The following is an 11,467-nucleotide window of genomic DNA, read 5'->3' as shown; positions in this document are numbered from 1 at the left end:
CCTTAACCAAACGGCGGAACCATCATCGGAGTGCCCGTCGTCCATCGAACCAGTTTACCCGATCGCCGAGCAAGTTGACACTCCGGTCAAGACGATGACCACAACGACCTTGGAAGTCTTCTTGGAAGGGGTTGACGACCAGACACCGAGCCCGACCTGGACCGACCACTTCAGTCGACGGAATACTCCGACTCGGACGACGGCTGCCAAGACGAAGACGACGGAATCGACCAGCTTCGCGGTGACGTCAGTAAGGACGAAAGCAGCGGCGTCCACACGATTGACGCGCGGCTCGACGAGAACTTTGCACGCCACGCCATCCAGAACTCCAGCAGCACACAACCTTAACATCATAATAGTTTATCATCATCATAGTAGCTGTTTCCTTATCCCTTCATTGTAAAACTTTTTGATTACATTGGTTTGGTTTTGGGGTTGGGTAGCTTTTTTTATTTATGTATAGTTTTACCGGAATTTTGACCGGAATACAAATAAAAGGCTTAAATTAGTACAACATCGTCTAATCACTTTCTTTCTGGTTGAAATTCAGATCAACCAGAACAAACACGAAAATCAATAAGTAAAAACAAGAAGAAGAAGAAGAAGCTGTCAAATCAACCCGTCCATTCCGTTTCGTTTCCGTTTGAATTCCGCTTGAACCGATTTGCGGCGAAAATTCAAACGGAACCGGTTGTTGCGTTTGAAACGGAATGCGGTTTAGAATCTAAAACGAACACTGTTTAGAATTCGAATCGAACTTTTTTCGCTCAAGCGGAATTCTAAACGGAATTCAAACGGAACGCGCTGAGTGGGACAAATTATCAACTTGGCAACTTTGAAAAAGTGCAATTTTTGGACTCAGCGCCCTCCTTAGGGCGGTATAGTTTTTTTTTACGAGGGCGCAGTAAACTTTAAAAAAATATTTTTCAAAATTAAATTATTATATTATTCGGTGACTACCCTTGACTAACCTAGAAATCAGCCCTGGTCGTTGTAATCGTTTGTTTTTTGTTCTGTAGTTTAAGCATTCCAAACTGGAGAAAAAATTAAGGCGATCAATATATTGGTCAAGAAATTAAATGTTAGTGTTAAATGCATTTTCTGTTCTAATTTTTTTTTTCTCTGTTCGATTTCTTATTTAGTTTCAAGAAAATGTAACAATGATTTTAATCAGCTTAGATTGTTTAATTTTTGCACTGCTCCGTAACGTCTTCATCACATACTTTTTCTTCATCTCTAGAGATTTTTTTGAATAGGTCCTATAAACAAATGAAACACAATAGCTAGGCCTGCTGCTGCTGTGATATCATTTATTAATTTTGTCGCATTGGCATTAACCATTTTTGTGTAAAGTTTTACAACTACTTGTAAATTTGCTTGCAATGTTTGCTCCGATAAAAAAAAGTCAACTGATGTTTGACGACAACGTTTTAAAAGATTAATGCCAATTTTTGCAAAAACTTTTTGCCTTTCTTACAAAAGAAATCTTTAAGGGTTGCTTTTGGAAAGACGCTTTATTCAGAAATCTTTTAAAAAATCGTGCACGACTGGGAATCGTCCCACAAAAAATCCTATTACTATTTGGAAGGTTTTGATGCGCTCTTTCGATTGAATTTTGGCCCGTAACCCGGAACTCAAAGCCTGATTTTCGAGAATTCCTTTTCTGAAATACTTGTGCGATGTATGTATCCGCTTTTATAAATTTGTGCCGTCTATCACTGGAAAACCGCTCGTATACTCACAATTTTCATACTTCAGATTTGTAGCCGTTGGGTCGGATACGAAAATTCTATTTTTGATTCACAATTTTGGACCAGTAAATGTGGTCAAAGCCATTTTGCCTTCCTCACTGAGGTAAGGCTATAATCCTGCTCTAAAATTGAACTTTTTTTTATTTAAAGCTCGAAAACCCACCTTGATGTATAGGGTATTTTAACCATTAGTGGACCCCCTAGTAGAGCCGAAGTACATTTTTCACAAATTTTCAATATTTTAAGCACTTTTTCATAATCCTTTGTACAAAACAATGAAAACTGAAGTCTTTCGAACAATTTTGACTATTTGTTATTTGTTTTTGAGCAGAAAAATAGCCAATTGAAAAAAAAGTGTTTTTTGCCTGTTGTGGACCCCCTTTTCCTATAATGGACCCGGGTTCATAATCCGATTGTGGACCCGGGTCCACTATAGGCAAACTGTTATTTTTATACCAAATTTAACCGATATTTGATGTTTTGATGCATGGTGTAGGCCTAATGATAGATATAATGAATAAAAGATGGATTTTGCTCACTTTTCATCATAAAGCGGTGTACCGTAAACTGGGGTCAATCGGGACACTTAAGGGTGAATTGGGACAGCAGTTTAACCATGATGTAGCACAATATTTTGATTTTTCTGGTTGGTTTCAGTTAGAACAGACTCAGGCCAACAAAATGTGTACATCCATTTCCAAATTTAAAAGCATTAGGTGCTCTAAAAACTGCTGTCCCTATTCAGACTGTAGTCCCAATTCACCCCAGATTACGGTATGCACTTCGGAAGGAATCGGTCAAGAAAAATTTCAAATGGGCAGCAGCGGCAGCGAAAGCAAGCCAGAGAGGGAGAAGAAAAGCCCCAAGAAAACGCTCCCTCTCCTTTGTTCTGCTGTTCGTAAAGCTGTTTCTTGACCCCTTTTCTTCCGATCTCCATATTAGCCTTAAACACATATTTTTTGTTAACAAATTTGGCTTTAAACAACAAAAAAACCAAACAGACATTTAAACACATTTATTTCCGAAAAAGATCAGAGAAAACGTCTCAAAAACCACTGTAAACATAAAAATAATTTAAATAAAGTAATCTTGATGCACATTTTTCCATATTAATTACATAAATGGTTGACCGATACTAAACAATAGAATTGTTTACAGTTGCTGATAAAACCACGCATGTTTATTGGAAAAAAATGTTTTGTTATTGATTTATTATTATAAAATATCATTTCAAACTGCAATTATGGTGCTTCAGTTAAGTACAATTAACTATAGTTTTGATTAATTATACATTCTTACGGCTTCAGCATTATTGGTACTTTAAACATGAAAACAGCTATATTTATACTCATAATTGAAAAAATATGCGTTTAGGTTGATAACAACAAGCATTTATTGTATGTTTTAGAGAAACTTTACACAGTTACACACAGTTTTCATCATTTTTGAAGGTTTAATTAATTTTGGAAAAGTTTGGATTTTCGTTGTCCTATATTGGACCCCCATAATTTTTGCTAGAAAATTGCATTTCTTCGCTTTATTTTAGTAAATATCCTTAAACTTACATTACTTCGACTTGCTGAAGTTAAATAATCAGTCAAAAAATGATTGGATGGTTAATTCAATCATAAAATATAAATGCAGTTTTGTTGTGAAAATGCTAGTGGCCAGATGTCGAACTCAAAACACTTATTTTGGTGAAAAGGACAATTCAATGTCAGTCATCATTGTTCTAAATGATGCTGAACATGCCAAATAAAAGATTTGTAGACAACAACACGCTTGAAATTGTGATTTTATTGAATTTTCCATTAAAAACCCTTCAGAGGGTCCACTATAGGAAAGGGGTCCACTAATGGATAACGTACCCTACATATTGACTCAGAATCGAAAACTGAACAAATGTGTGTGTGTGTGTGTGTGTGTGTGTGTGTGTGTGTGTGTGTGTGTGTGTGTGTGTGTGTGTGTGTATTTGACCAACAATGTCACTCAGTTTTCTCAGCACTGGCTGAACCGATTTTGACCAAACCATTCGCATTCGACTTGGTTTGGGGTCCCATACGGTGCTATTGAATTGTTTGAAGTTTCGATAAGTAGTTCAAAAGTTTTGTATAAAAATGTGTTTTCGCATGTTTTCGGAACTTGAATAAATGGCAGTAAACTGAACCAAACATCATCATGTTATGACCGAATCTTTCGTGACGGGACAACGTTTGTACGCATATGTTTTCAGTTTTTGCTGATAACTTCATAATCTGTGAGAAAAGGTACCAATATTTATACAAATTTGGAAAGTACATTAAATTTCCAATAAGATTCACTCCAGCAAACATTTAAAAACACAAAGTTTGAGTCAAGAGAGTTACAAATGTAGCGTGACGGGACAACATCGTACAATTGGATCATTTTGATTTTCATACACAAAAGTGAAGAACTCTATTCTCCTAGTAAGTTTTTGGAAAAACCCTTTTTTACAGTTGTTTCTAAAATGAAAAACGAAGATTTTGCTTACTGGATCACCCAATTTCGTCAATTTTTGTTGATTTGACAGGTACTTCTTTTCGTGACGGGACAACGCAGATATTTTGCAAAAGAGGGTTTTGCTCGCGTTGTCCCGTCACGAAATGAAGCAATTGTGAAAATCTCAACTGACTAGTCAACTTTAACTAATTTGGGGTCGCTGAGCTCGAATATGACTCCTAGAATACTCCAAAGTATTCAGGGAATGTGCAATCCAAAATGGCGGCCAATATGGCGGTGCTATAATATTCGATATTTTATAAAGAAATGTAACCGGCAATGAACAGGTCTAATTTAACAAAGGGTTGCTGAACTCGAATTTGAGCTCTAGAATATTCCAAAATACTCAGGGATGTGCAATCCAAGATGGCGGCCAATATGGCGAAGCTAGAAAATTTGATTTTTTTTCAGATGTGTAACAGGCAATCAATGGGTCAAATTCAACTAATTTGGGGTCGCTGAACTTGAATATGTGTCATAGAATACTCTAAAGTACTCAGGGAATGTGCATTCCAAGATGGCGGCCAATATGGTGAAGCTAGAAAATTTGATTTTTTTGTTCAGGGTTGTAACAGGAAATCAACGGGTCAAATTTAATTAACTTGGAGTCGCTGAACTCGAATATGAGCCATATAATACTCCAAAGTACTCAGGGAATGTGCAATCCAAATTAGTTAAAGTTGACTAGTCAGTTGAGATTTTCACAATTGCTTCATTTCGTGACGGGACAACGCGAGCAAAACCCTCTTTTGCAAAATATCTGCGTTGTCCCGTCACGAAAAGAAGTACCTGTCAAATCAACAAAAATTGACGAAATTGGGTGATCCAGTAAGCAAAATCTTCGTTTTTCATTTTAGAAACAACTGTAAAAAAGGGTTTTTCCAAAAACTTACTAGGAGAGTAGAGTTCTTCACTTTTGTGTATGAAAATCAAAATGATCCAATTGTACGATGTTGTCCCGTCACGCTACATTTGTAACTCTCTTGACTCAAACTTTGTGTTTTAAATGTTTGCTGGAGTGAATCTTATTAGAAATTTAATGTACTTTCCAAATTTGTATAAATATTGGTACCTTTTCTCACAGATTTTGAAGTTATCAGCAAAAACTGAAAACATATGCGTACAAACGTTGTCCCGTCACGAAAGATTCGGTCATAACATGATGATGTTTGGTTCAGTTTACTGCCATTTATTCAAGTTCCGAAAATATGCGAAAACACATTTTTATACAAAACTTTTGAACTACTTATCGAAACTTCAAACAATTCAATAGCACCGTATGGGACCCCAAACCAAGTCGAATGCGAATGGTTTGGTCAAAATCGGTTCAGCCAGTGCTGAGAAAACTGAGTGACATTGTTGGTCAAATACACACACACACACACACACACACACACACACACACACACACACACACACACACACACACACACACACACACACACACACACACACACACACACACACACACACACACACACACACACACACACACACACACACACACACACACACACACACACACACACACACACACACACACACACACACACACACACACACACACACACACACACACACAGAGAGATCCGGAACTCAAGGAGCTTGGCGAGAACGTGGTTAAAACCAGACGCACTCAAACCGGAGCGATGCTTTTTGAGCTGAAGAAAGACCCCGCGGTCAAGAGCTCAGCTTTCAAGTCTCTTGTCGAGAAGGCCGTAGGCTATGAGTCGAAGGTAAGGGCGCTATCGCCGGAGACAACGCTCGAGTGCAGAGACCTGGACGAGATCACGACGGAGGAAGAGCTAGAGGATGCGCTGATTGTTCTTCTGGAAGACCGTACGACACCGATGGCAATCCGGTTGAGGAAAGCCTACGGTGGCTCGCAGATTGCGTCGATTCGGCTATCGACGCCTGCGGCGTCCAAGCTCTTGGAAGTAGGCAGGGTCAAAGTAGGATGGTCAGTGTGCTCACTGAAGCCTGTTCCTCGAGTGACCCAGCAGATGACGAGGTGTTTCCGCTGCATGGGCTTCGGCCACCAGGCGAGAAATTGCGATGGTCCCGATCGAACCAACAGTTGCAGAAGGTGTGGTAGAGAAGGCCACATGGCAAGAGACTGCAAAAATAAGCCGAAGTGCGTGCTCTGTAAAGAAGGCGATGGCAATAGCCATGCGACGGGTGGCTTTAATTGCCCGGTGTACAAGAAGCTGGCCTCGGGCAAAAAGTAATGGAGGTGTCCCAGGTGAACCTCAATCACTGCGACACTGCACAGCAACTGCTGTGGCAGTCGACCGCGGAGACGGGGTGTGACGTGGCAATTATTGCAGAACCGTACCGAGTTCCACACGACAACGGAAACTGGGCCGCGGATACAGCAAGAATGGCGGCGATACACGTAATGGGGCGGTACCCCATACAGGAAGTGGTCTCGAGGGCGTTTGAAGGGTTCGTGATCGCCAAAGTAAACGGAACCTTCTTCTGTAGCTGCTATGCTCCCCCAAGATGGACCTTGGAGCAGTTTCAGCAGATGCTGGATAGTCTGACCGACGAACTGATCGGACGAAGCCCGATCGTTATCGGAGGTGACTTCAACGCGTGGGCGGTCGAGTGGGGTAGCAGATGCACCAATGCTAGGGGGCATAGCCTAATGGAAGCTCTGGCAAAGCTAGACGTTAGGCTGGCGAATCGCGGAACCAGCAGTACCTTCCGCAAAGACGGTCGTGAGTCCATTATCGACGTTACGTTCTGTAGCCCGCGACTGGCGGCCGACATGAACTGGAGGGTGAGTGAGGACTATACCCATAGCGATCACCAAGCGATCCGGTACAGCATCGGGAGACGAGCCCCTGTACCAGATAGGAGCAGCCGGTCCTACGGAAGGAAATGGAAGCTGCAGTACTTCGACGAGGGTCTCTTCGTGGAAGCGCTCCATTGGCGTGATGGTCGCCAAGACTTGAGTGCCGACGAGCTAACAGCACAACTGGTGACAGCATGCGACACAACCATGCCGCGGAGACTAGAGCCAAGGAACTGTCGTCGTCCAGCTTACTGGTGGAATGAAGAACTCGGTACCCTTCGGGCAAGTTGCCTCAGCGCCAGAAGACGAGTCCAGAGAGCAAGATCCGAAGCAACTAGAGAGGAGTGCAGAGAGGAGTACCGGTCTGCAAAGGCCGCGCTCAAGAAAGCGATCAAATGCAGCAAGACAAACTGCTTCAAGGAGTTATGCCAAGACGCTGATGCAAACCCTTGGGGGAGCGCATATCGTGTCGCGATGGCGAAGATCAGAGGCCCATCGATGGTGGCTGAAACGTGTCCCGACAAGCTGAAGGTCATTGTGGAAGGGCTCTTCCCAAGACATGACCCAACGACATGGCCTCCTACACCGTACAACGACGAAGGGGGTAGCAACGCCGAAGGTCATCTGATCACCAACGAAGAACTTGTGGCAGTAGCGAAGAGATTGAAGGTGAAGAAAGCTCCCGGCCCGGATGGAATCCCGAATTTCGCCCTGAAATCGGCGGTTCAAGCATTCCCGGATAGGTTTCGAACAGTCCTGCAGAAATGCCTGGACGAAGGACACTTCCCCGACCCGTGGAAGGTTCAAAAGCTCGTGTTGCTGCCAAAGCCAGGCAAACCACCGGGGGACCCATCATCGTATAGGCCTATATGTTTGCTGGACACCCTCGGAAAGCTTCTGGAACGGATCATCCTTAACCGGCTGACCAAGTACACGGAGAGCGAGCATGGCTTAGCAGCGAGGCAGTTCGGCTTCCGTAAAGGGAGATCCACGGTGGACGCCATCCGGAAAGTGGTCGAGAAAGCCGACGAAGCGCGGAGGAAAAAACGCAGGGGGAACCGTTGCTGCGCAATAGTCACGATTGACGTCAAGAACGCGTTCAACAGTGCGAGCTGGGCGGCCATAGCAGCAGCACTGCACAAAATGAAGGTGCCTGACTATTTGTGCATGATCTTGAAGAGCTACTTCGAGAACCGCGTGCTGGTCTACGACACTGCCGATGGACAAAAAAACCGTTGTTGTTACCGCGGGAGTTCCGCAGGGATCCATTCTGGGTTCAGCACTGTGGAACGGAATGTATGACGGAGTGTTGACACTGGGGCTACCCAACGGCGTAGAGATTGTTGGCTTTGCAGACGACATAGTGCTGACGGTAACCGGCGAAAATGTCGAGGAGGTCGAAGTGCTGGCTATGGAGGCAATCGCAATGATCGAGAACTGGATGCTCGAGGTGAAGCTGCGGATCGCTCACCACAAGACGGAGATGATACTGGTTAGTAACCACAAAAAGGTGCAGCAGGCCCAGATACACGTTGGAGAACACGTCGTGCACTCGAAGAGAGCGCTCAAGTACCTCGGGGTGATGGTGGATGACCGGCTGAACTTCAACAGCCACGTCGATTACGCCTGCGAGAAGGCGGCTAAGGCGATCATGGCACTGTCGAGGATTATGCCGAACAACGCTGGACCCAGGAGCAGTAGGCGCCGCCTCTTGGCAAGTGTCGCGACGTCCATACTTAGGTACGGCGGACCGGTATGGTGGACGGCGCTGGGGACGAAGCGAAATCGAGCGCTGCTCGACAGAACGCAGAGACTGATGGCCATGCGGGTTGCAAGCGCGTACAGGACCATCTCGTCGGAAGCAGTTGGCGTCATAGCCGGAATGATCCCCATCGGCATCACACTGGAGGAGGACACCGTGCGCTACACCCGGAGAGGCACGAGAGGTATCCGGGAAGCTGCGAAAGCCGAATCGCTGGCAAGGTGGCAACGTGAGTGGGACACCACGGAGAAAGGCAGATGGACGCATCGGCTTATCCCGTCCGTATCCACGTGGGTGAGCAGAAGGCATGGAGAGGTCACCTTCCACCTCACACAGTTCCTGTCGGGCCATGGCTGCTTCAGGAAGTACCTGCACAGGTTCGGACATGCAGAGTCTCCTCTCTGTCCGGACTGCGTCGATTGCGAGGAAACACCGGAGCACGTGGTGTTCAGCTGCCCTCGCTTCGAGGCAGCGAGAAGCGAAATGCTGGCCATTATCGGAGCAGACACCAGCCCGGATAATGTGGTGCGAAGAATGTGCAGCGACATTGCCAAGTGGAATGCGGTCGTCGGAGCGGTGACGCAGATCACTTCGGCTCTCCAGCGGAGATGGAGAGACGACCAGAGGAGGAACGACTAGAAGCCTAGTCGAAAACCCACGAGTGGGGCTGTGAAGGAGAGCACGTTATGATGGTAGGCTCTACCAAATCGGTACACGTCTCGATGGTTACAGGAGTTGAGAACCCACGAGTGTGGCTGTGAAGGAGAGCACGTTATGACGGTTGGCTCTACCAAATCGGTACACGTCTCGATGGTCCAAGGAGAGGGCTGCATATGACTAACCGATCAAAAGCAACGCGATTCTTGGGCGCGGTTAAACCCTCGCATGGACTCATATGTATGTAGAACAGGAAATGGTTTTAGCACCCGGCATGGATCCTGTAAGTAGACTAGTGCAGAAAATGCAACGCCTCCCCCCGAAGTTATACCGAAAGGTGGTCCCGGGGGGAAAAGGGCACGGCGTTCAAGGACTGGTTTAGTGGGTCGGGAAAACTCTTTTTGTTTTCCCAACCCCACACTACCTGAGAAATGAATTCTCAGGTGTCTGATAGCAGATTCCGACCTTGTAAAAAAAAAAAAAAAAAAATAATAAAAAAAAATAAATAAATTAAAAAAAATAAATAAATAAATAAATAAAAAAAAAAAAAAAAAAAAAAAAAAAACACACACACACACACACACACACACACACACACACACACACACACACACACACACACACACACACACCCGTGAACCGTGGGGACAGGTGAGGGTCCCTGCGGAGCTTAGCTGCCAGCTACCGGGCGGGTTGCAGTAGGCGGATAGCTGTCGGCGATTGCATACATTCATTGCATCGCCCCCGGACCAGCAGCGGGAGGATGTCTAGGACGTGGCGGAATTGAACAAGGGCTCTGTTTAATTTCTTCGAAAAAAAACCACATGGGTCCGTAAACACCTCTGTCAAGCGATCGAACGCCGCTATAAGTGTTTTAGCCCAAAACCTCACCAAACCCCGAATCCAAGATGTGACGCGACCCGTGTCGAGGGATGCATGGCTGGGGGGGTTCAACAAATTCCCAGTCGATAACGGAGCCTGTGGGGCACAGGGGCGAACCCCACACGTAATTTGCCCTTACTGCGTCACGGCAGGGCACTGGCGCAGCGGACCGTATTTCCCTAGCGACTCGTGGGATTCAAAATGAAGACAAGTGAAACAAACCAACAAAAGGGTCCCGATGCGCCCCAAGCATCGGAAAACACGGAGGTAGAAGAGGACGCAAACGTCGAAATGGCAGGAGGCGAGTCAAACGGCGGCGACACAGCAGGCGGGGTGGCGAGCGCGTTCCGTGGAAGCGGGAAGGTGTTGAGATCCCCAGTGTTGAACCAGGCGGCTGCTTCGAGTCAGCAGATAGGAGTAATTGGAGAGGAGACTCCCAAGTCATCCTTGTTGAACTTCGCCGGCAGTACCCCTCAGGACGGAGTCCTGCTCGGAAGGACCGCGTTGCAGGAGGTCAGAAGGAGGGTTAACGAACTCTTTGATTTCATCAAGGACAAAAACAACGTCCACACCAGAATCAAGCAGATGGTGAATGGAGTCAAGGCAGCCATGAATGCCGCAGAGCGCGAAAACAGCTCGCTGGTGGTGACGCGGAATTCACTGAAGCTCAGAGCTGAAAGAGCCGAAGAAACGCTGAACGCAAAACTGGAGGAGGAAGCGCTACGGGAGAAAGAACCGAAAACGCCGCCCGGCCCAGGCTCTAAAAGGGACAGGGAAACGCCTGGAGAGGAGGAGGACGCAAAGAAGCAGAAGCAGGGGAATGGAGACAGTCCGGACCCAGCGAAGGAGCCAGAACCAGACCCAGGGAAGGAGGAATGGGAGAAGGTCAAGAAAAAGAAGCGGAAGAAAAAAGGGAAGCAGAACGAGGACACCCAAAAACCCAAGTTTCGCAGGGAGCGTAACAAAGGCGAGGCTTTGGTGGTCGAGGTGAAGGAAGGTGTTTCGTACGCAGACCTCCTCCGGAAAGTACGAACCGATCCGGAACTCAAGGAGCTTGGCGAGAACGTGGTTAAAACCAGGCGCACACAGACCGGAGCG

The sequence above is a fragment of the Culex pipiens genome, unplaced genomic scaffold (genome assembly GCF_016801865.2).
Source record: "Culex pipiens pallens isolate TS unplaced genomic scaffold, TS_CPP_V2 Cpp_Un0003, whole genome shotgun sequence".
In the NCBI taxonomy this organism is placed as follows: Eukaryota; Metazoa; Arthropoda; class Insecta; order Diptera; family Culicidae; genus Culex; species Culex pipiens.
The sequence above is the reverse complement of the archived record's forward strand: the minus strand, read 5'-3'. Positions refer to the sequence as shown.